The 19,072-nt window shown below is 42.8% G+C and overlaps 14 non-coding genes across 14 annotated transcripts; all 14 read right to left on the bottom strand.

Moving 5' to 3' along the window:
• Positions 1–197: 197 nt before the first annotated feature.
• On the bottom strand, positions 198–280 carry TRNAL-AAG (transfer RNA leucine (anticodon AAG)). The gene has a single exon. It is a non-coding gene; the product is annotated as a tRNA-Leu (tRNA).
• Positions 281–469: 189 nt separating this feature from the next.
• TRNAL-CAG (transfer RNA leucine (anticodon CAG)) lies at positions 470–552 on the bottom strand. The gene has a single exon. It is a non-coding gene; the product is annotated as a tRNA-Leu (tRNA).
• A 632-nt stretch (positions 553–1,184) lies between these two features.
• Positions 1,185–1,267, bottom strand: TRNAL-UAG (transfer RNA leucine (anticodon UAG)). The gene has a single exon. It is a non-coding gene; the product is annotated as a tRNA-Leu (tRNA).
• Positions 1,268–2,293: 1,026 nt separating this feature from the next.
• Positions 2,294–2,376, bottom strand: TRNAL-AAG (transfer RNA leucine (anticodon AAG)). The gene has a single exon. It is a non-coding gene; the product is annotated as a tRNA-Leu (tRNA).
• A 904-nt stretch (positions 2,377–3,280) lies between these two features.
• TRNAL-UAG (transfer RNA leucine (anticodon UAG)) lies at positions 3,281–3,363 on the bottom strand. The gene has a single exon. It is a non-coding gene; the product is annotated as a tRNA-Leu (tRNA).
• Positions 3,364–4,659: 1,296 nt separating this feature from the next.
• On the bottom strand, positions 4,660–4,742 carry TRNAL-CAG (transfer RNA leucine (anticodon CAG)). The gene has a single exon. It is a non-coding gene; the product is annotated as a tRNA-Leu (tRNA).
• Positions 4,743–5,374: 632 nt separating this feature from the next.
• TRNAL-UAG (transfer RNA leucine (anticodon UAG)) lies at positions 5,375–5,457 on the bottom strand. The gene has a single exon. It is a non-coding gene; the product is annotated as a tRNA-Leu (tRNA).
• A 1,026-nt stretch (positions 5,458–6,483) lies between these two features.
• TRNAL-AAG (transfer RNA leucine (anticodon AAG)) lies at positions 6,484–6,566 on the bottom strand. The gene has a single exon. It is a non-coding gene; the product is annotated as a tRNA-Leu (tRNA).
• A 189-nt stretch (positions 6,567–6,755) lies between these two features.
• TRNAL-CAG (transfer RNA leucine (anticodon CAG)) lies at positions 6,756–6,838 on the bottom strand. The gene has a single exon. It is a non-coding gene; the product is annotated as a tRNA-Leu (tRNA).
• Positions 6,839–7,470: 632 nt separating this feature from the next.
• On the bottom strand, positions 7,471–7,553 carry TRNAL-UAG (transfer RNA leucine (anticodon UAG)). The gene has a single exon. It is a non-coding gene; the product is annotated as a tRNA-Leu (tRNA).
• A 4,109-nt stretch (positions 7,554–11,662) lies between these two features.
• On the bottom strand, positions 11,663–11,745 carry TRNAL-AAG (transfer RNA leucine (anticodon AAG)). Its single transcript has one exon. It is a non-coding gene; the product is annotated as a tRNA-Leu (tRNA).
• A 1,025-nt stretch (positions 11,746–12,770) lies between these two features.
• TRNAL-AAG (transfer RNA leucine (anticodon AAG)) lies at positions 12,771–12,853 on the bottom strand. Its single transcript has one exon. It is a non-coding gene; the product is annotated as a tRNA-Leu (tRNA).
• Positions 12,854–13,042: 189 nt separating this feature from the next.
• TRNAL-CAG (transfer RNA leucine (anticodon CAG)) lies at positions 13,043–13,125 on the bottom strand. The gene has a single exon. It is a non-coding gene; the product is annotated as a tRNA-Leu (tRNA).
• A 632-nt stretch (positions 13,126–13,757) lies between these two features.
• TRNAL-UAG (transfer RNA leucine (anticodon UAG)) lies at positions 13,758–13,840 on the bottom strand. The gene has a single exon. It is a non-coding gene; the product is annotated as a tRNA-Leu (tRNA).
• Positions 13,841–19,072: the final 5,232 nt, after the last annotated feature.

The raw sequence follows: 19,072 nt of genomic DNA, 5'->3' as shown, positions 1-19,072 counted from the left end.
GGATTTTTTAGGCACCCCCCAAAAAACACATAAAACACCACTAGTGCTAGAAGAATATTATACGAGCTTGAAGACAGAATTGGGCAAATTCATTTGCAGTTGAAACTGAAGTTTGGTACTTATTCAGATATTATATGCACTGCCAATTTTTAGCTGAGATTCTGAAGGAACGCAGAGACAAAATGGACTTAAAGTTTTGTCAGAAGTGGGATTCGAACCCACGCCTCCAGGAGAGACTGCGGCCTTAACGCAGCGCCTTAGACCACTCGGCCATCCTGACCACATGTTGCTTGTTCATCTACATAGTGAGAAAGATAGTGTGAACAAAAAAAACACACATCTTAGGCCATGAGTGGCTATAGCAAGAAAAAAATTCACTGCACTTTTCCAAAAAGACAACCATATAAGCCCATGTGAGGGAAATGATCTGATTTTCTCCCTCAAGAAAAAAGAAGATTAAACACAGGTTTGTCAGAAGTGGGATTTGAACCCACGCCTCCAGAAGAGACTGCGACCTGAACGCAGCGCCTTAGACCACTCGGCCATCCTGACTTGCATTTGCAGCACCTTCCACAAGCCAGACAGCCATGCAAGTGGGGTACCGAAAAGGCATGCCCTCAATTTATTTATCCCATTATAAGCATTTCCAACAGATCTTTGAACAATCCATACAGAGCAGTACCTATGAAGAACTCTTTAGACCTTTAATGAGTACAAAGAGAAAGTGCTATTCACCAGCCACTTGAACGGCCCAAAGCTGCTGTGAAATTGAGTCAATAGCCACATCTTGGCTGACTAAAGCAAATTCAACAAGGCATCTCAATGTCACAACATAGGGTGGAATTCGCAAATCTAAGCAGCCCCTGATCACTGCCCTGAGGAAATTGCTGTAAGTGTGCTGGAGTCCAGCTGTCTACCAGGTGCTTGGCATACTTCCAAATTTGTATGGCCTGTCTGGCCAGGGAATACAAGAGAATGACTCTTCTAGATGAGCTCTTACATGGGTCCTAAGCTCATTTGGTAAGGATTGCACTTTATCAGCAAGACTTTGTACAACAGAAATATATGAGAAACCCAAGCTCTCTTGACTAGACGAGGACGGAATAACGTCCCAGGTGAAGACGAACAGATGCAACTTCCATCAGATGGTATCCTGATGAAGAAGATTATATCTCCAAAAGTCATGTCAGAAGTGGGATTCGAACCCACGCCTCCAGAGGAGACTGCGGCCTAAACACAGCGCCTTAGACCACTCGGCCATCCTGACAGTGGAGAGTCCTAAGAAATGTATAAAAGTCACTCAGAAATTTCTGCGTCCATGCAAGCTTGAAATAATTTCAACCTTCAAACACAAGGTGCAACTTTTTGCACAGGACAATAAACACAGAAGATCACATATGAAAGCATTTCATTTCACAGGTGTACTGTTTTTATGCTTTTAGAATAACTTATACCTCTCACCAGCTATTTAGGGTTCTGTATCCTACTCACAAAATTATCTTGCCTGCGACCTCTCTCTTTATACACAAACAACTATTGCTCAGGAAGTAGGAAGGCAGAAGGTGGGGCAGTTTATGCAAATTTATGCTGTCAATGTGCCTTGCAGATTCATGCAGAATTTCTAGATCCTTGCTGGAAACAAGAGAGCAGGCCTTGTTTCAGATCAACTGTCCCTAGCAAGGAACGTCTGAGCACATCCATTCTTTTGCTCTCTAGCCCCTGGCTTGGGACTCACCCTCACTGGCTGAGGAGTGAAGTTCTGCATACCAACGTTGCATAGAAGGTATGTTTGTGATTGGTTTGAGATGGGTGGGAGGTCAAGAGCAGGGAAAAGCAAGTCACCTTCACTTCTAGTCTCCTCTTCTATGCCTACCTGCCGTTCACTCACTCTGTCTTTGTTTCATTCTCTCCTTCCTCAACACCCCATCTCACTCACTGGCTCTATCATTTGTGCTCTTTCCCCTTGCTCTTCATTTCATAGTGGAAACATCTCTTGAATGGATCATTAGAAAATGAGGTTACATAAAATTAAAAATCTACTTATTGGAAACCAAAAATATCACAAGACTGAATGTAAGCCATTTCATCAATAAAAGGGATTTTTTAGGCACCCCCCAAAAAACACATAAAACACCACTAGTGCTAGAAGAATATTATACGAGCTTGAAGACAGAATTGGGGAAATTCATTTGCAGTTGAAACTGAAGTTTGGTACTTATTCAGATATTATATGCACTGCCAATTTTTAGCTGAGATTCTGAAGGAACGCAGTGACAAAATGGACTTAAAGTTTTGTCAGAAGTGGGATTCGAACCCACGCCTCCAGGAGAGACTGCGGCCTTAACGCAGCGCCTTAGACCACTCGGCCATCCTGACCACATGTTGCTTGTCCATCTACATAGTGAGAAAGATAGTGTGAACAAAAAAAACACACATCTTAGGCCATAAGTGGCTATAGCAAGAAAAAAACTCACTGCACTTTTCCAAAAAGAAAACCATATAAGCCCATGTGAGGGAAATGATCTGATTTTCTCCCTCAAGAAAAAAGAAGATTAAACACAGGTTTGTCAGAAGTGGGATTTGAACCCTCGCCTCCAGAAGAGACTGCGACCTGAACGCAGCGCCTTAGACCACTCGGCCATCCTGACTTGCATTTGCAGCCCCTTCCACAAGCCAGACAGCCATGCAAGTTTGGTACCGAAAAGGCATGCCCTCAATTTATTTATCCCATTATAAGCATTTCCAACAGATCTTTGAACAATCCATACAGAGCAGTACCTATGAAGAACTCTTTAGACCTTTAAAGCGTACAAAGAGAAAGTGCTATTCACCAGCCACTTGAACGGCCCAAAGCTGCTTTGAAATTGAGTCAACAGCCACATCTTGGCTGACTAAAGCAAATTCAACAAGGGAGCTCAATGTCACAACATAGGGTGGAATACGCAAATCTAAGCAGCCCCTGATCACAGCCCTGAGGACATTGCTGTAAGTGTGCTGGAGTACAGCTGTCTACCAGGTGCTTGGCATTCTTCCAAATTTGCATGGCCTGTCTGGCCAGGGAATACAAGAGCATGACTCTTCTAGATGAGCTCTTACATGGGTCCTAAGCTCATTTGGTAAGGATTGCACTTTATCAGCAAGACTTTGTACAACAGAAATATATGAGAAACCCAAGCTCTCTTGACTAGACGAGGACGGAATAACGTCCCAGGTTTAGACGAACAGATGCAACTTCCATCAGATGTTATCCTGATGAAGAAGATTATATCTCCAAAAGTCATGTCAGAAGTGGGATTCGAACCCACACCTCCAGAGGAGACTGCGGCCTAAACACAGCGCCTTAGACCACTCGGCCATCCTGACAGTGGAGAATCCTAAGAAATGTATAAAAGTCACTCAGAAATTTCTGCGTCCATGCAAGCTTGAAATAATTTCAACCTTCAAACACAAGGTGCAACTTTTTGCACAGGACAATAAACACAGAAGATCACATATGAAAGCATTTCATTTCACAGGTGTACTGTTTTTATGCTTTTAGAATAACTTATACCTCTCACCAGCTATTTAGGGTTCTGTATCCTACTCACAAAATTACCTTGCCTGCGACCTCTCTCTTTATACACAAACAACTACTGCTCAGGAAGTAGGAAGGCAGAAGGTGGGGCAGTTTATGCAAATTTATCCTGTCAATGTGCCTTGCAGATTCATGCAGAATTTCTAGTTCCTTGCTGGAAACAAGAGAGCAGGCCTTGTTTCAGATCAACTGTCCCTAGCAAGGAACGTCTGAGCACATCCATTCTTTTGCTCTCTAGCCCCTGGCTTGGGACTCACCCTCACTGGCTGAGGAGTGAAGTTCTGCATACCAACGTTGAATAGAAGGTATGTTTGTGATTGATTTGAGATGGGTGGGAGGTCAAGAGCAGGGAAAAGCAAGTCACCTTCCCTTCTAGTCTCCTCTTCTATGCCTACCTGCCGTTCACTCACTCTGTCTTTGTTTCATTCTCTCCTTCCTCAACACCCCATCTCACTCACTGGCTCTATCATTTGTGCTCTTTCCCCTTGCTCTTCATTTCATAGTGGAAACATCTCTTGAATGGATTATTAGAAAATGAGGTTACATAAAATTAAATATCTACTTATTGGAAACCAAAAATATCACAAGACTGAATGTAAGCCATTTCTTCAATAAAAGGGATTTTTTAGGCACCCCAAAAAACACATAAAACACCACTAGTGCTAGAAGAATATTATACGAGCTTGAAGACAGAATTGGGAAAATTCATTTGCAGTTGAAACTGAAGTTTGGTACTTATTCAGATATTATATGCACTGCCAATTTTTAGCTGAGATTCTGAAGGAACGCAGAGACAAAATGGACTTAAAGTTTTGTCAGAAGTGGGATTCGAACCCACGACTCCAGGAGAGACTGCTGCCTTAATGCAGTGCCTTAGACCACTCGGCCATCCTGACCACAAGTTGCTTGTTCATCTACATAGTGAGAAAGATAGTGTGAACAAAAAAAACACACATCTTAGGCCATGAGTGGCTATAGCAAGAAAAAAACTCACTGCACTTTTCCAAAAAGACAACCATATAAGCCCAAGTGAGGGAAATGATCTGATTTTCTCCCTCAAGAAAAAAGAAGATTAAACACAGGTTTGTCAGAAGTGGGATTTGAACCCACGCCTCCAGAAGAGACTGCGACCTGAACGCAGCGCCTTAGACCACTCGGCCATCCTGATTTGCATTTGCAGCACCTTCCACAAGCCAGACAGCCATGCAAGTGGGGTACCGAAAAGGCATGCCCTCAATTTATTTATCCCATTATAAGCATTTCCAACAGATCTTTGAACAATCCATACAGAGCAGTACCTATGAAGAACTCTTTAGACCTTTAATGAGTACAAAGAGAAAGTGCTATTCACCAGCCACTTGAACGGCCCAAAGCTGCTTTGAAATTGAGTCAATAGCCACATCTTGGCTGAATAAAGCAAATTCAACAAGGGATCTCAATGTCACAATATAGGGTGGAATTCGCAAATCTAAGCAGCCCCTGATCACTGCCCTGAGGAAATTGCTGTAAGTGTGCTGGAGTACAGCTGTCTACCAGGTGCTTGGCATTCTTCCAAATTTGCATGGCCTGTCTGGCCAGGGAATACAAGAGCATGACTCTTCTAGATGAGCTCTTACATGGGTCCTAAGCTCATTTGGTAAGGATTGCACTTTATCAGCAAGACTTTGTACAACAGAAATATATGAGAAACCCAAGCTCTCTTGACTAGACGAGGACGGAATAACGTCCCAGGTGAAGACGAACAGATGCAACTTCCATCAGATGTTATCCTGATGAAGAAGATTTTATCTCCAAAAGTCATGTCAGAAGTGGGATTCGAACCCACGCCTCCAGAGGAGACTGCGGCCTAAACACAGCGCCTTAGACCACTCGGCCATCCTGACAGTGGAGAGTCCTAAGAAATGTATAAAAGTCACTCAGAAATTTCTGCGTCCATGCAAGCTTGAAATAATTTCAACCTTCAAACACAAGGTGCAACTTTTTGCACAGGACAATAAACACAGAAGATCACATATGAAAGCATTTCATTTCACAGGTGTACTGTTTTTATGCTTTTAGAATAACTTATACCTCTCACCAGCTATTTAGGGTTCTGTATCCTACTCACAAAATTACCTTGCCTGCGACCTCTCTCTTTATACACAAACAACTACTGCTCAGGAAGTAGGAAGGCAGAAGGTGGGGCAGTTTATGCAAATTTATGCTGTCAATGTGCCTTGCAGATTCATGCAGAATTTCTAGTTCCTTGCTGGAAACAAGAGAGCAGGCCTTGTTTCAGATCAACTGTCCCTAGCAAGGAACGTCTGAGCACATCCATTCTTTTGCTCTCTAGCCCCTGGCTTGGGACTCACCCTCACTGGCTGAGGAGTGAAGTTCTGCATACCAACGTTGAATAGAAGGTATGTTTGTGATTGGTTTGAGATAGGTGGGAGGTCAAGAGCAGGGAAAAGCAAGTCACCTTCCCTTCTATTCTCCTCTTCTATGCCTACCTGCCGTTCACTCACTCTGTCTTTGTTTCATTCTCTCCTTCCTCAACACCCCATCTCACTCACTGGCTCTATCATTTGTGCTCTTTCCCCTTGCTCTTCATTTCATAGTGGAAACATCTCTTGAATGGATCATTAGAAAATAAGGTTACATAAAATTAAAAATCTACTTATTGGAAACCAAAAATATCACAAGACTGAATGTAAGCCATTTCTTCAATAAAAGGGATTTTTTAGGCACCCCCCAAAAAACACATAAAACACCACTAGTGCTAGAAGAATATTATACGAGCTTGAAGACAGAATTGGGCAAATTCATTTGCAGTTGAAACTGAAGTTTGGTACTTATTCAGATATTATATGCACTGCCAATTTTTAGCTGAGATTCTGAAGGAACGCAGAGACAAAATGGACTTAAAGTTTTGTCAGAAGTGGGATTCGAACCCACGCCTCCAGGAGAGACTGCGGCCTTAACGCAGCGCCTTAGACCACTCGGCCATCCTGACCACATGTTGCTTGTTCATCTACATAGTGAGAAAGATAGTGTGAACAAAAAAAACACACATCTTAGGCCATGAGTGGCTATAGCAAGAAAAAAATTCACTGCACTTTTCCAAAAAGACAACCATATAAGCCCATGTGAGGGAAATGATCTGATTTTCTCCCTCAAGAAAAAAGAAGATTAAACACAGGTTTGTCAGAAGTGGGATTTGAACCCACGCCTCCAGAAGAGACTGCGACCTGAACGCAGCGCCTTAGACCACTCGGCCATCCTGACTTGCATTTGCAGCACCTTCCACAAGCCAGACAGCCATGCACGTGGGGTACCGAAAAGGCATGCCCTCAATTTATTTATCCCATTATAAGCATTTCCAACAGATCTTTGAACAATCCATACAGAGCAGTACCTATGAAGAACTCTTTAGACCTTTAATGAGTACAAAGAGAAAGTGCTATTCACCAGCCACTTGAACGGCCCAAAGCTGCTGTGAAATTGAGTCAATAGCCACATCTTGGCTGACTAAAGCAAATTCAACAAGGCATCTCAATGTCACAACATAGGGTGGAATTCGCAAATCTAAGCAGCCCCTGATCACTGCCCTGAGGAAATTGCTGTAAGTGTGCTGGAGTCCAGCTGTCTACCAGGTGCTTGGCATTCTTCCAAATTTGTATGGCCTGTCTGGCCAGGGAATACAAGAGAATGACTCTTCTAGATGAGCTCTTACATGGGTCATAAGCTCATTTGGTAAGGATTGCACTTTATCAGCAAGACTTTGTACAACAGAAATATATGAGAAACCCAAGCTCTCTTGAGTAGACGAGGACAGAATAACGTCCCAGGTGAAGACGAACAGAAGCAACTTCCATCAGATGTTATCCTGATGAAGAAGATTATATCTCCAAAAGTCATTTCAGAAGTGGGATTTGAACCCACGCCTCCATAGGAGACTGCGGCCTAAACACAGCGCCTTAGACCACTCGGCCATACTGACAGTGAAGAGTCCTAAGAAATGTATAAAAGTCACTCAGAAATGTCTGCGTCCATGCAAGCTTGAAATAATTTCAACCTTCAAACACAAGGTGCAACTTTTTGCACAGGACAATAAACACAGAAGATCACATATGAAAGCATTTCATTTCACAGGTGTACTGTTTTTATGCTTTTAGAATAACTTATACCTCTCACCAGCTATTTAGGGTTCTGTATCCTACTCACAAAATTATCTTGCCTGCGACCTTTCTCTCTATACACAAACAACTACTGCTCAGGAAGTAGGAAGGCAGAAGGTGGGGCAGTTTATGCAAATTTATGCTGTCAATGTGCCTTGCACATTCATGCAGAATTTCTAGATCCTTGCTGGAAACAAGAGAGCACGCCTTGTTTCAGATCAACTGTCCCTAGCAAGGAACGTCTGAGCACATCCATTCTTTTGCTCTCTAGCCCCTGGCTTGGGTCTCACCCCCACTGGCTGAGGAGTGAAGTTCTGCATACCAACGTTGCATAGAAGGTATGTTTGTGATTGGTTTGAGATGGGTGGGAGTTCAAGAGCAGGGAAAAGCAAGTCACTTTCACTTCTAGTCTCCTCTTCTATGCCTACCTGCCGTTCACTCACTCTGTCTTTGTTTCATTCTCTCCTTCCTCAACACCCCATCTCACTCACTCGCTCTATCATTTGTGCTCTTTCCCCTTGCTCTTCATTTCATAGTGGAAACATCTCTTGAATGGATCATTAGAAAATGAGGTTACATAAAATTAAAAATCTACTTATTGGAAACCAAAAATATCACAAGACTGAATGTAAGCCATTTCTTCAATAAAAGGGATTTTTTAGGCACCCCCCAAAAAACACATAAAACACCACTAGTGCTAGAAGAATATTATACGAGCTTGAAGACAGAATTGGGCAAATTCATTTGCAGTTGAAACTGAAGTTTGGTACTTATTCAGATATTATATGCACTGCCAATTTTTAGCTGAGATTCTGAAGGAACGCAGAGACAAAATGGACTTAAAGTTTTGTCGGAAGTGGGATTCGAACCCACGCCTCCAGGAGAGACTGCGGCCTTAACGCAGCGCCTTAGACCACGCGGCCATCCTGACCACATGTTGCTTGTCCATCTACATAGTGAGAAAGATAGCGTGAACAAAAAAAAACACACATCTTAGGCCATAAGTGGCTATAGCAAGAAAAAAACTCACTGCACTTTTCCAAAAAGACAACCATATAAGCCCATGTGAGGGAAATGATCTGATTTTCTCCCTCAAGAAAAAAGAAGATTAAGCACAGGTTTGTCTGAAGTGGGATTTGAACCCACACCTCCAGAAGAGACTGCGACCTGAACGCAGTGCCTTAGACCACTCGGCCATCCTGACTTGCATTTGCAGCACCTTCCACAAGCCAGACAGCCATGCAAGTTTGGTACCGAAAAGGCATGCCCTCAATTTATTTATCCCATTATAAGCATTTCCAACAGATCTTTGAACAATCCATACAGAGCAGTACCTATGAAGAACTCTTTAGACCTTTAAAGCGTACAAAGAGAAAGTGCTATTCACCAGCCACTTGAACGGCCCAAAGCTGCTTTGAAATTGAGTCAACAGCCACATCTTCGCTGACTAAAGCAAATTCAACAAGGGCGCTCAATGTCACAACATAGGGTGGAATACGCAAATCTAAGCAGCCCCTGATCACAGCCCTGAGGACATTGCTGTAAGTGTGCTGGAGTACAGCTGTCTACCAGGTGCTTGGCATTCTTCCAAATTTGCATGGCCTGTCTGGCCAGGGAATACAAGAGCATGACTCTTCTAGATGAGCTCTTACATGGGTCCTAAGCTCATTTGGTAATGATTGCACTTTATCAGCAAGACTTTGTACAACAGAAATATATGAGAAACCCAAGCTCTCTTGACTAGACGAGGACGGAATAACGTCCCAGGTGAAGACGAACAGATGCAACTTCCATCAGATGTTATCCTGATGAAGAAGATTATATCTCCAAAAGTCATTTCAGAAGTGGGATTCGAACCCACGCCTCCAGAGGAGACTGCAGCCTAGACACAGCGCCTTAGACCACTCGGCCATCCTGACAGTGAAGAGTCCTAAGAAATGTATAAAAGTCACTCAGAAATTTCTGCGTCCATGCAAGCTTGAAATAATTTCAACCTTCAAACACAAGGTGCAACTTTTTGCACAGGACAATAAACACAGAAGATCACATATGAAAGCATTTTATTTCACAGGTGTACTGTTTTTATGCTTTTAGAATAACTTATACCTCTCACCAGCTATTTAGGGTTCTGTATCCTACTCACAAAATTATCTTGCCAGCGACCTCTCTCTTTATACACAAACAACTACTGCTCAGGAAGTAGGAAGGCAGAAGATGGGGCAGTTTATGCAAATTTATGCTGTCAATGTGCCTTGCAGATTCATGCAGAATTTCTAGATCCTTGTTGGAAACAAGAGAGCAGGCCTTGTTTCAGATCAACTGTCCCTAGCAAGGAACGTCTGAGCACATCCATTCTTTTGCTCTCTAGCCCCTGGCTTGGGACTCACCCTCACTGGCTGAGGAGTGAAGTTCTGCATACCAACGTTGCATAGAAGGTATGTTTGTGATTGGTTTGAGATGGGTGGGAGGTCAAGAGCAGGGAAAAGCAAGTCACCTTCACTTCTAATCTCCTCTTCTATGCCTACCTGCCGTTCACTCACTCTGTCTTTGTTTCATTCTCTCCTTCCTCAACACCCCATCTCACTCACTGGCTCTATCATTTGTGCTCTTTCCCCTTGCTCTTCATTTCATAGTGGAAACATCTCTTGAATGGATCATTAGAAAATGAGGTTACATAAAATAAAAAATCTACTTATTGGAAACCAAAAATATCACAAGACTGAATGTAAGCCATTTCTTCAATAAAAGGGATTTTTTAGGCACCCCCCAAAAAACACATAAAACACCACTAGTGCTAGAAGAATATTATACAAGCTTGAAGACAGAATTGGGCAAATTCATTTGCAGTTGAAACTGAAGTTTGGTACTTATTCAGATATTATATGCACTGCCAATTTTTAGCTGAGATTCTGAAGGAACGCAGAGACAAAATGGACTTAAAGTTTTGTCAGAAGTGGGATTCGAACCCACGCCTCCAGGAGAGACTCAGCCTTAACGCAGCGCCTTAGACCACTCGGCCATCCTGACCACATGTTGCTTGTTAATCTACATAGTGAGAAAGATAGTGTGAACAAAAAAAACACACATCTTAGGCCATGAGTGGCTATAGCAAGAAAAAAACTCACTGCACTTTTCCAAAAAGACAACCATATAAGCCCATGTGAGGGAAATGATCTGATTTTCTCCCTCAAGAAAAAAGAAGATTAAACACAGGTTTGTCAGAAGTGGGTTTTGAACCCACGCCTCCAGAAGAGACTGCGACCTGAACGCAGTGCCTTAGACCACTCGGCCAACCTGACTTGCATTTGCAGCACCTTCCACAAACCAGACAGCCATGCAAGTTTGGTACCGAAAAGGCATGCCCTCAATTTATTTATCCCGTTATAAGCATTTCCAACAGATCTTTGAACAATCCATACAGAGCAGTACCTATGAAGAACTCTTTAGACCTTTAAAGCGTACAAAGAGAAAGTGCTATTCACCAGCCACTTGAACGGCCCAAAGCTGCTTTGAAATTGAGTCAACAGCCACATCTTGGCTGACTAAAGCAAATTCAACAAGGGAGCTCAATGTCACAACATAGGGTGGAATACGCAAATCTAAGCAGCCCCTGATCACAGCCCTGAGGACATTGCTGTAAGTGTGCTGGAGTACAGCTGTCTACCAGGTGCTTGGCATTCTTCCAAATTTGCATGGCCTGTCTGGCCAGGAAATACAAGAGCATGACTCTTCTAGATGAGCTCTTACATGGGTCCTAAGCTCATTTGGTAAGGATTGCACTTTATCAGCAAGACTTTGTACAACAGAAATATATGAGAAACCCAAGCTCTCTTGACTAGACGAGGACGGAATAACGTCCCAGGTGAAGACGAACAGATGCAACTTCCATCAGATGGTATCCTGATGAAGAAGATTATATCTCCAAAAGTCATGTCAGAAGTGGGATTCGAACCCACGCCTCCAGAGGAGACTGCGGCCTTAACACAGCGCCTTAGACCACTCAGCCATCCTGACAGTGGAGAGTCCTAAGAAATGTATAAAAGTCACTCAGAAATTTCGGCGTCCATGCAAGCTTGAAATAATTTCAACCTTCAAACACAAGGTGCAACTTTTTGCACAGGACAATAAACACAGAAGATCACATATGAAAGCATTTCATTTCACAGGTGTACTGTTTTTATGCTTTTAGAATAACTTATACCTCTCACCAGCTATTTAGGGTTCTGTATCCTACTCACAAAATTATCTTGCCTGCGACCTCTCTCTTTATACACAAACAACTATTGCTCAGGAAGTAGGAAGGCAGAAGGTGGGGCGTTTATGCAAATTTATGCTGTCAATGTGCCTTGCAGATTCATGCAGAATTTCTAGATCCTTGCTGGAAACAAGAGAGCAGGCCTTGTTTCAGATCAACTGTCCCTAGCAAGGAACGTCTGAGCACATCCATTCTTTTGCTCTCTAGCCCCTGGCTTGGGACTCACCCTCACTGGCTGAGGAGTGAAGTTCTGCATACCAACGTTGCATAGAAGGTATGTTTGTGATTGGTTTGAGATGGGTGGGAGGTCAAGAGCAGGGAAAAGCAAGTCACCTTCACTTCTAGTCTCCTCTTCTATGCCTACCTGCCGTTCACTCACTCTGTCTTTGTTTCATTCTCTCCTTCCTCAACACCCCATCTCACTCACTGGCTCTATCATTTGTGCTCTTTCCCCTTGCTCTTCATTTCATAGTGGAAACATCTCTTGAATGGATCATTAGAAAATGAGGTTACATAAAATTAAAAATCTACTTATTGGAAACCAAAAATATCACAAGACTGAATGTAAGCCATTTCATCAATAAAAGGGATTTTTTAGGCACCCCCCAAAAAACACATAAAACACCACTAGTGCTAGAAGAATATTATACGAGCTTGAAGACAGAATTGGGCAAATTCATTTGCAGTTGAAACTGAAGTTTTGTACTTATTCAGATATTATATGCACTGCCAATTTTTAGCTGAGATTCTGAAGGAACGCAGTGACAAAATGGACTTAAAGTTTTGTCAGAAGTGGGATTCGAACCCACGCCTCCAGGAGAGACTGCGGCCTTAACGCAGCGCCTTAGACCACTCGGCCATCCTGACCACATGTTGCTTGTCCATCTACATAGTGAGAACGATAGTGTGAACAAAAAAAACACACATCTTAGGCCATAAGTGGCTATAGCAAGAAAAAAACTCACTGCACTTTTCCAAAAAGACAACCATATAAGCCCATGTGAGGGAAATGATCTGATTTTCTCCCTCAAGAAAAAAGAAGATTAAACACAGGTTTGTCAGAAGTGGGATTTGAACCCACGCCTCCATAAGAGACTGCGACCTGAACGCAGCGCCTTAGACCACTCGGCCATCCTGACTTGCATTTGCAGCACCTTCCACAAGCCAGACAGCCATGCAAGTTTGGTACCGTAAAGGCATGCCCTCAATTTATTTATCCCATTATAAGCATTTCCAACAGATCTTTGAACAATCCATACAGAGCAGTACCTATGAAGAACTCTTTAGACCTTTAAAGCGTACAAAGAGAAAGTGCTATTCACCAGCCACTTGAACGGCCCAAAGCTGCTTTGAAATTGAGTCAACAGCCACATCTTGGCTGACTAAAGCAAATTCAACAAGGGAGCTCAATGTCACAACATAGGGTGGAATACGCAAATCTAAGCAGCCCCTGATCACAGCCCTGAGGACATTGCTGTAAGTGTGCTGGAGTACAGCTGTCTACCAGGTGCTTGGCATTCTTCCAAATTTGCATGGCCTGTCTGGCCAGGGAATACAAGAGCATGACTCTTCTAGATGAGCTCTTACATGGGTCCTAAGCTCATTTGGTAAGGATTGCACTTTATCAGCAAGACTTTGTAAAACAGAAATATATGAGAAACCCAAGCTCTCTTGACTAGACGAGGACGGAATAACGTCCCAGGTGAAGACGAACAGATGCAACTTCCATCAGATGTTATCCTGATGAAGAAGATTATATCTCCAAAAGTCATTTCAGAAGTGGGATTTGAACCCACGCCTCCATAGGAGACTGCGGCCTAAACACAGCGCCTTAGACCACTCGGCCATCCTGACAGTGAAGAGTCCTAAGAAATGTATAAAAGTCACTCAGAAATGTCTGCGTCCATGCAAGCTTGAAATAATTTCAACCTTCAAACACAAGGTGCAACTTTTTGCACAGGACAATAAACACAGAAGATCACATATGAAAGCATTTCATTTCACAGGTGTACTGTTTTTATGCTTTTAGAATAACTTATACCTCTCACCAGCTATTTAGGGTTCTGTATCCTACTCACAAAATTATCTTGCCTGCGACCTTTCTCTCTATACACAAACAACTACTGCTCAGGAAGTAGGAAGGCAGAAGGTGGGGCAGTTTATGCAAATTTATGCTGTCAATGTGCCTTGCACATTCATGCAGAATTTCTAGATCCTTGCTGGAAACAAGAGAGCACGCCTTGTTTCAGATCAACTGTCCCTAGCAAGGAACGTCTGAGCACATCCATTCTTTTGCTCTCTAGCCCCTGGCTTGGGTCTCACCCCCACTGGCTGAGGAGTGAAGTTCTGCATACCAACGTTGCATAGAAGGTATGTTTGTGATTGGTTTGAGATGGGTGGGAGTTCAAGAGCAGGGAAAAGCAAGTCACTTTCACTTCTAGTCTCCTCTTCTATGCCTACCTGCCGTTCACTCACTCTGTCTTTGTTTCATTCTCTCCTTCCTCAACACCCCATCTCACTCACTCGCTCTATCATTTGTGCTCTTTCCCCTTGCTCTTCATTTCATAGTGGAAACATCTCTTGAATGGATCATTAGAAAATGAGGTTACATAAAATTAAAAATCTACTTATTGGAAACCAAAAATATCACAAGACTGAATGTAAGCCATTTCTTCAATAAAAGGGATTTTTTAGGCACCCCCCAAAAAACACATAAAACACCACTAGTGCTAGAAGAATATTATACGAGCTTGAAGACAGAATTGGGCAAATTCATTTGCAGTTGAAACTGAAGTTTGGTACTTATTCAGATATTATATGCACTGCCAATTTTTAGCTGAGATTCTGAAGGAACGCAGAGACAAAATGGACTTAAAGTTTTGTCGGAAGTGGGATTCGAACCCACGCCTCCAGGAGAGACTGCGGCCTTAACGCAGCGCCTTAGACCACGCGGCCATCCTGACCACATGTTGCTTGTCCATCTACATAGTGAGAAAGATAGCGTGAACAAAAAAAAACACACATCTTAGGCCATAAGTGGCTATAGCAAGAAAAAAACTCACTGCACTTTTCCAAAAAGACAACCATATAAGCCCATGTGAGGGAAATGATCTGATTTTCTCCCTCAAGAAAAAAGAAGATTAAGCACAGGTTTGTCTGAAGTGGGATTTGAACCCACACCTCCAGAAGAGACTGCGACCTGAACGCAGTGCCTTAGACCACTCGGCCATCCTGACTTGCATTTGCAGCACCTTCCACAAGCCAGACAGCCATGCAAGTTTGGTACCGAAAAGGCATGCCCTCAATTTATTTATCCCATTATAAGCATTTCCAACAGATCTTTGAACAATCCATACAGAGCAGTACCTATGAAGAACTCTTTAGACCTTTAAAGCGTACAAAGAGAAAGTGCTATTCACCAGCCACTTGAACGGCCCAAAGCTGCTTTGAAATTGAGTCAACAGCCACATCTTCGCTGACTAAAGCAAATTCAACAAGGGCGCTCAATGTCACAACATAGGGTGGAATACGCAAATCTAAGCAGCCCCTGATCACAGCCCTGAGGACATTGCTGTAAGTGTGCTGGAGTACAGCTGTCTACCAGGTGCTTGGCATTCTTCCAAATTTGCATGGCCTGTCTGGCCAGGGAATACAAGAGCATGACTCTTCTAGATGAGCTCTTACATGGGTCCTAAGCTCATTTGGTAATGATTGCACTTTATCAGCAAGACTTTGTACAACAGAAATATATGAGAAACCCAAGCTCTCTTGACTAGACGAGGACGGAATAACGTCCCAGGTGAAGACGAACAGATGCAACTTCCATCAGATGTTATCCTGATGAAGAAGATTATATCTCCAAAAGTCATTTCAGAAGTGGGATTCGAACCCACGCCTCCAGAGGAGACTGCAGCCTAGACACAGCGCCTTAGACCACTCGGCCATCCTGACAGTGAAGAGTCCTAAGAAATGTATAAAAGTCACTCAGAAATTTCTGCGTCCATGCAAGCTTGAAATAATTTCAACCTTCAAACACAAGGTGCAACTTTTTGCACAGGACAATAAACACAGAAGATCACATATGAAAGCATTTTATTTCACAGGTGTACTGTTTTTATGCTTTTAGAATAACTTATACCTCTCACCAGCTATTTAGGGTTCTGTATCCTACTCACAAAATTATCTTGCCAGCGACCTCTCTCTTTATACACAAACAACTACTGCTCAGGAAGTAGGAAGGCAGAAGATGGGGCAGTTTATGCAAATTTATGCTGTCAATGTGCCTTGCAGATTCATGCAGAATTTCTAGATCCTTGTTGGAAACAAGAGAGCAGGCCTTGTTTCAGATCAACTGTCCCTAGCAAGGAACGTCTGAGCACATCCATTCTTTTGCTCTCTAGCCCCTGGCTTGGGACTCACCCTCACTGGCTGAGGAGTGAAGTTCTGCATACCAACGTTGCATAGAAGGTATGTTTGTGATTGGTTTGAGATGGGTGGGAGGTCAAGAGCAGGGAAAAGCAAGTCACCTTCACTTCTAATCTCCTCTTCTATGCCTACCTGCCGTTCACTCACTCTGTCTTTGTTTCATTCTCTCCTTCCTCAACACCCCATCTCACTCACTGGCTCTATCATTTGTGCTCTTTCCCCTTGCTCTTCATTTCATAGTGGAAACATCTCTTGAATGGATCATTAGAAAATGAGGTTACATAAAATAAAAAATCTACTTATTGGAAACCAAAAATATCACAAGACTGAATGTAAGCCATTTCTTCAATAAAAGGGATTTTTTAGGCACCCCCCAAAAAACACATAAAACACCACTAGTGCTAGAAGAATATTATACAAGCTTGAAGACAGAATTGGGCAAATTCATTTGCAGTTGAAACTGAAGTTTGGTACTTATTCAGATATTATATGCACTGCCAATTTTTAGCTGAGATTCTGAAGGAACGCAGAGACAAAATGGACTTAAAGTTTTGTCAGAAGTGGGATTCGAACCCACGCCTCCAGGAGAGACTCAGCCTTAACGCAGCGCCTTAGACCACTCGGCCATCCTGACCACATGTTGCTTGTTAATCTACATAGTTAGAAAGATAGTGTGAACAAAAAAAACACACATCTTAGGCCATGAGTGGCTATAGCAAGAAAAAAACTCACTGCACTTTTCCAAAAAGACAACCATATAAGCCCATGTGAGGGAAATGATCTGATTTTCTCCCTCAAGAAAAAAGAAGATTAAACACAGGTTTGTCAGAAGTGGGTTTTGAACCCACGCCTCCAGAAGAGACTGCGACCTGAACGCAGTGCCTTAGACCACTCGGCCAACCTGACTTGCATTTGCAGCACCTTCCACAAACCAGACAGCCATGCAAGTTTGGTACCGAAAAGGCATGCCCTCAATTTATTTATCCCGTTATAAGCATTTCCAACAGATCTTTGAACAATCCATACAGAGCAGTACCTATGAAGAACTCTTTAGACCTTTAAAGCGTACAAAGAGAAAGTGCTATTCACCAGCCACTTGAACGGCCCAAAGCTGCTTTGAAATTGAGTCAACAGCCACATCTTGGCTGACTAAAGCAAATTCAACAAGGGAGCTCAATGTCACAACATAGGGTGGAATACGCAAATCTAAGCAGCCCCTGATCACAGCCCTGAGGACATTGCTGTAAGTGTGCTGGAGTACAGCTGTCTACCAGGTGCTTGGCATTCTTCCAAATTTGCATGGCCTGTCTGGCCAGGGAATACAAGAGCATGACTCTTCTAGATGAGCTCTTACATGGGTCCTAAGCTCATTTGGTAAGGATTGCACTTTATCAGCAAGACTTTGTACAACAGAAATATATGAGAAACTTAAGCTCTCTTGACTAGACGAGGACGGAATAACGTCCCAGGTGAAGACGAACAGATGCAACTTCCATCAGATGTTATCCTGATGAAGAAGATTATATCTCCAAAAGTCATTTCAGAAGTGGGATTCGAACCCACGCCTCCAGAGGAGACTGCAGCCTAGACACAGCGCCTTAGACCACTCGGCCATCCTGACAGTGAAGAGTCCTAAGAAATGTATAAAAGTCACTCAGAAATTTCTGCGTCCATGCAAGCTTGAAATAATTTCAACCTTCAAACACAAGGTGCAACTTTTTGCACAGGACAATAAACACAGAAGATCACATATGAAAGCATTTTATTTCACAGGTGTACTGTTTTTATGCTTTTAGAATAACTTATACCTCTCACCAGCTATTTAGGGTTCTGTATCCTACTCACAAAATTATCTTGCCAGCGACCTCTCTCTTTATACACAAACAACTACTGCTCAGGAAGTAGGAAGGCAGAAGATGGGGCAGTTTATGCAAATTTATGCTGTCAATGTGCCTTGCAGATTCATGCAGAATTTCTAGATCCTTGTTGGAAACAAGAGAGCAGGCCTTGTTTCAGATCAACTGTCCCTAGCAAGGAACGTCTGAGCACATCCATTCTTTTGCTCTCTAGCCCCTGGCTTGGGACTCACCCTCACTGGCTGAGGAGTGAAGTTCTGCATACCAACGTTGCATAGAAGGTATGTTTGTGATTGGTTTGAGATGGGTGGGAGGTCAAGAGCAGGGAAAAGCAAGTCACCTTCACTTCTAATCTCCTCTTCTATGCCTACCTGCCGTTCACTCACTCTGTCTTTGTTTCATTCTCTCCTTCCTCAACACCCCATCTCACTCACTGGCTCTATCATTTGTGCTCTTTCCCCTTGCTCTTCATTTCATAGTGGAAACATCTCTTGAATGGATCATTAGAAAATGAGGTTACATAAAATAAAAAATCTACTTATTGGAAACCAAAAATATCACAAGACTGAATGTAAGCCATTTCTTCAATAAAAGGGATTTTTTAGGCACCCCCCAAAAAACACATAAAACACCACTAGTGCTAGAAGAATATTATACAAGCTTGAAGACAGAATTGGGCAAATTCATTTGCAGTTGAAACTGAAGTTTGGTACTTATTCAGATATTATATGCACTGCCAATTTTTAGCTGAGATTCTGAAGGAACGCAGAGACAAAATGGACTTAAAGTTTTGTCAGAAGTGGGA

The sequence above is a fragment of the Lissotriton helveticus genome, chromosome 8 (assembly GCF_964261635.1).
Source record: "Lissotriton helveticus chromosome 8, aLisHel1.1, whole genome shotgun sequence".
In the NCBI taxonomy this organism is placed as follows: domain Eukaryota; kingdom Metazoa; phylum Chordata; class Amphibia; order Caudata; family Salamandridae; genus Lissotriton; species Lissotriton helveticus.
The sequence above is the reverse complement of the archived record's forward strand: the minus strand, read 5'-3'. Positions and strand labels throughout refer to the sequence as shown.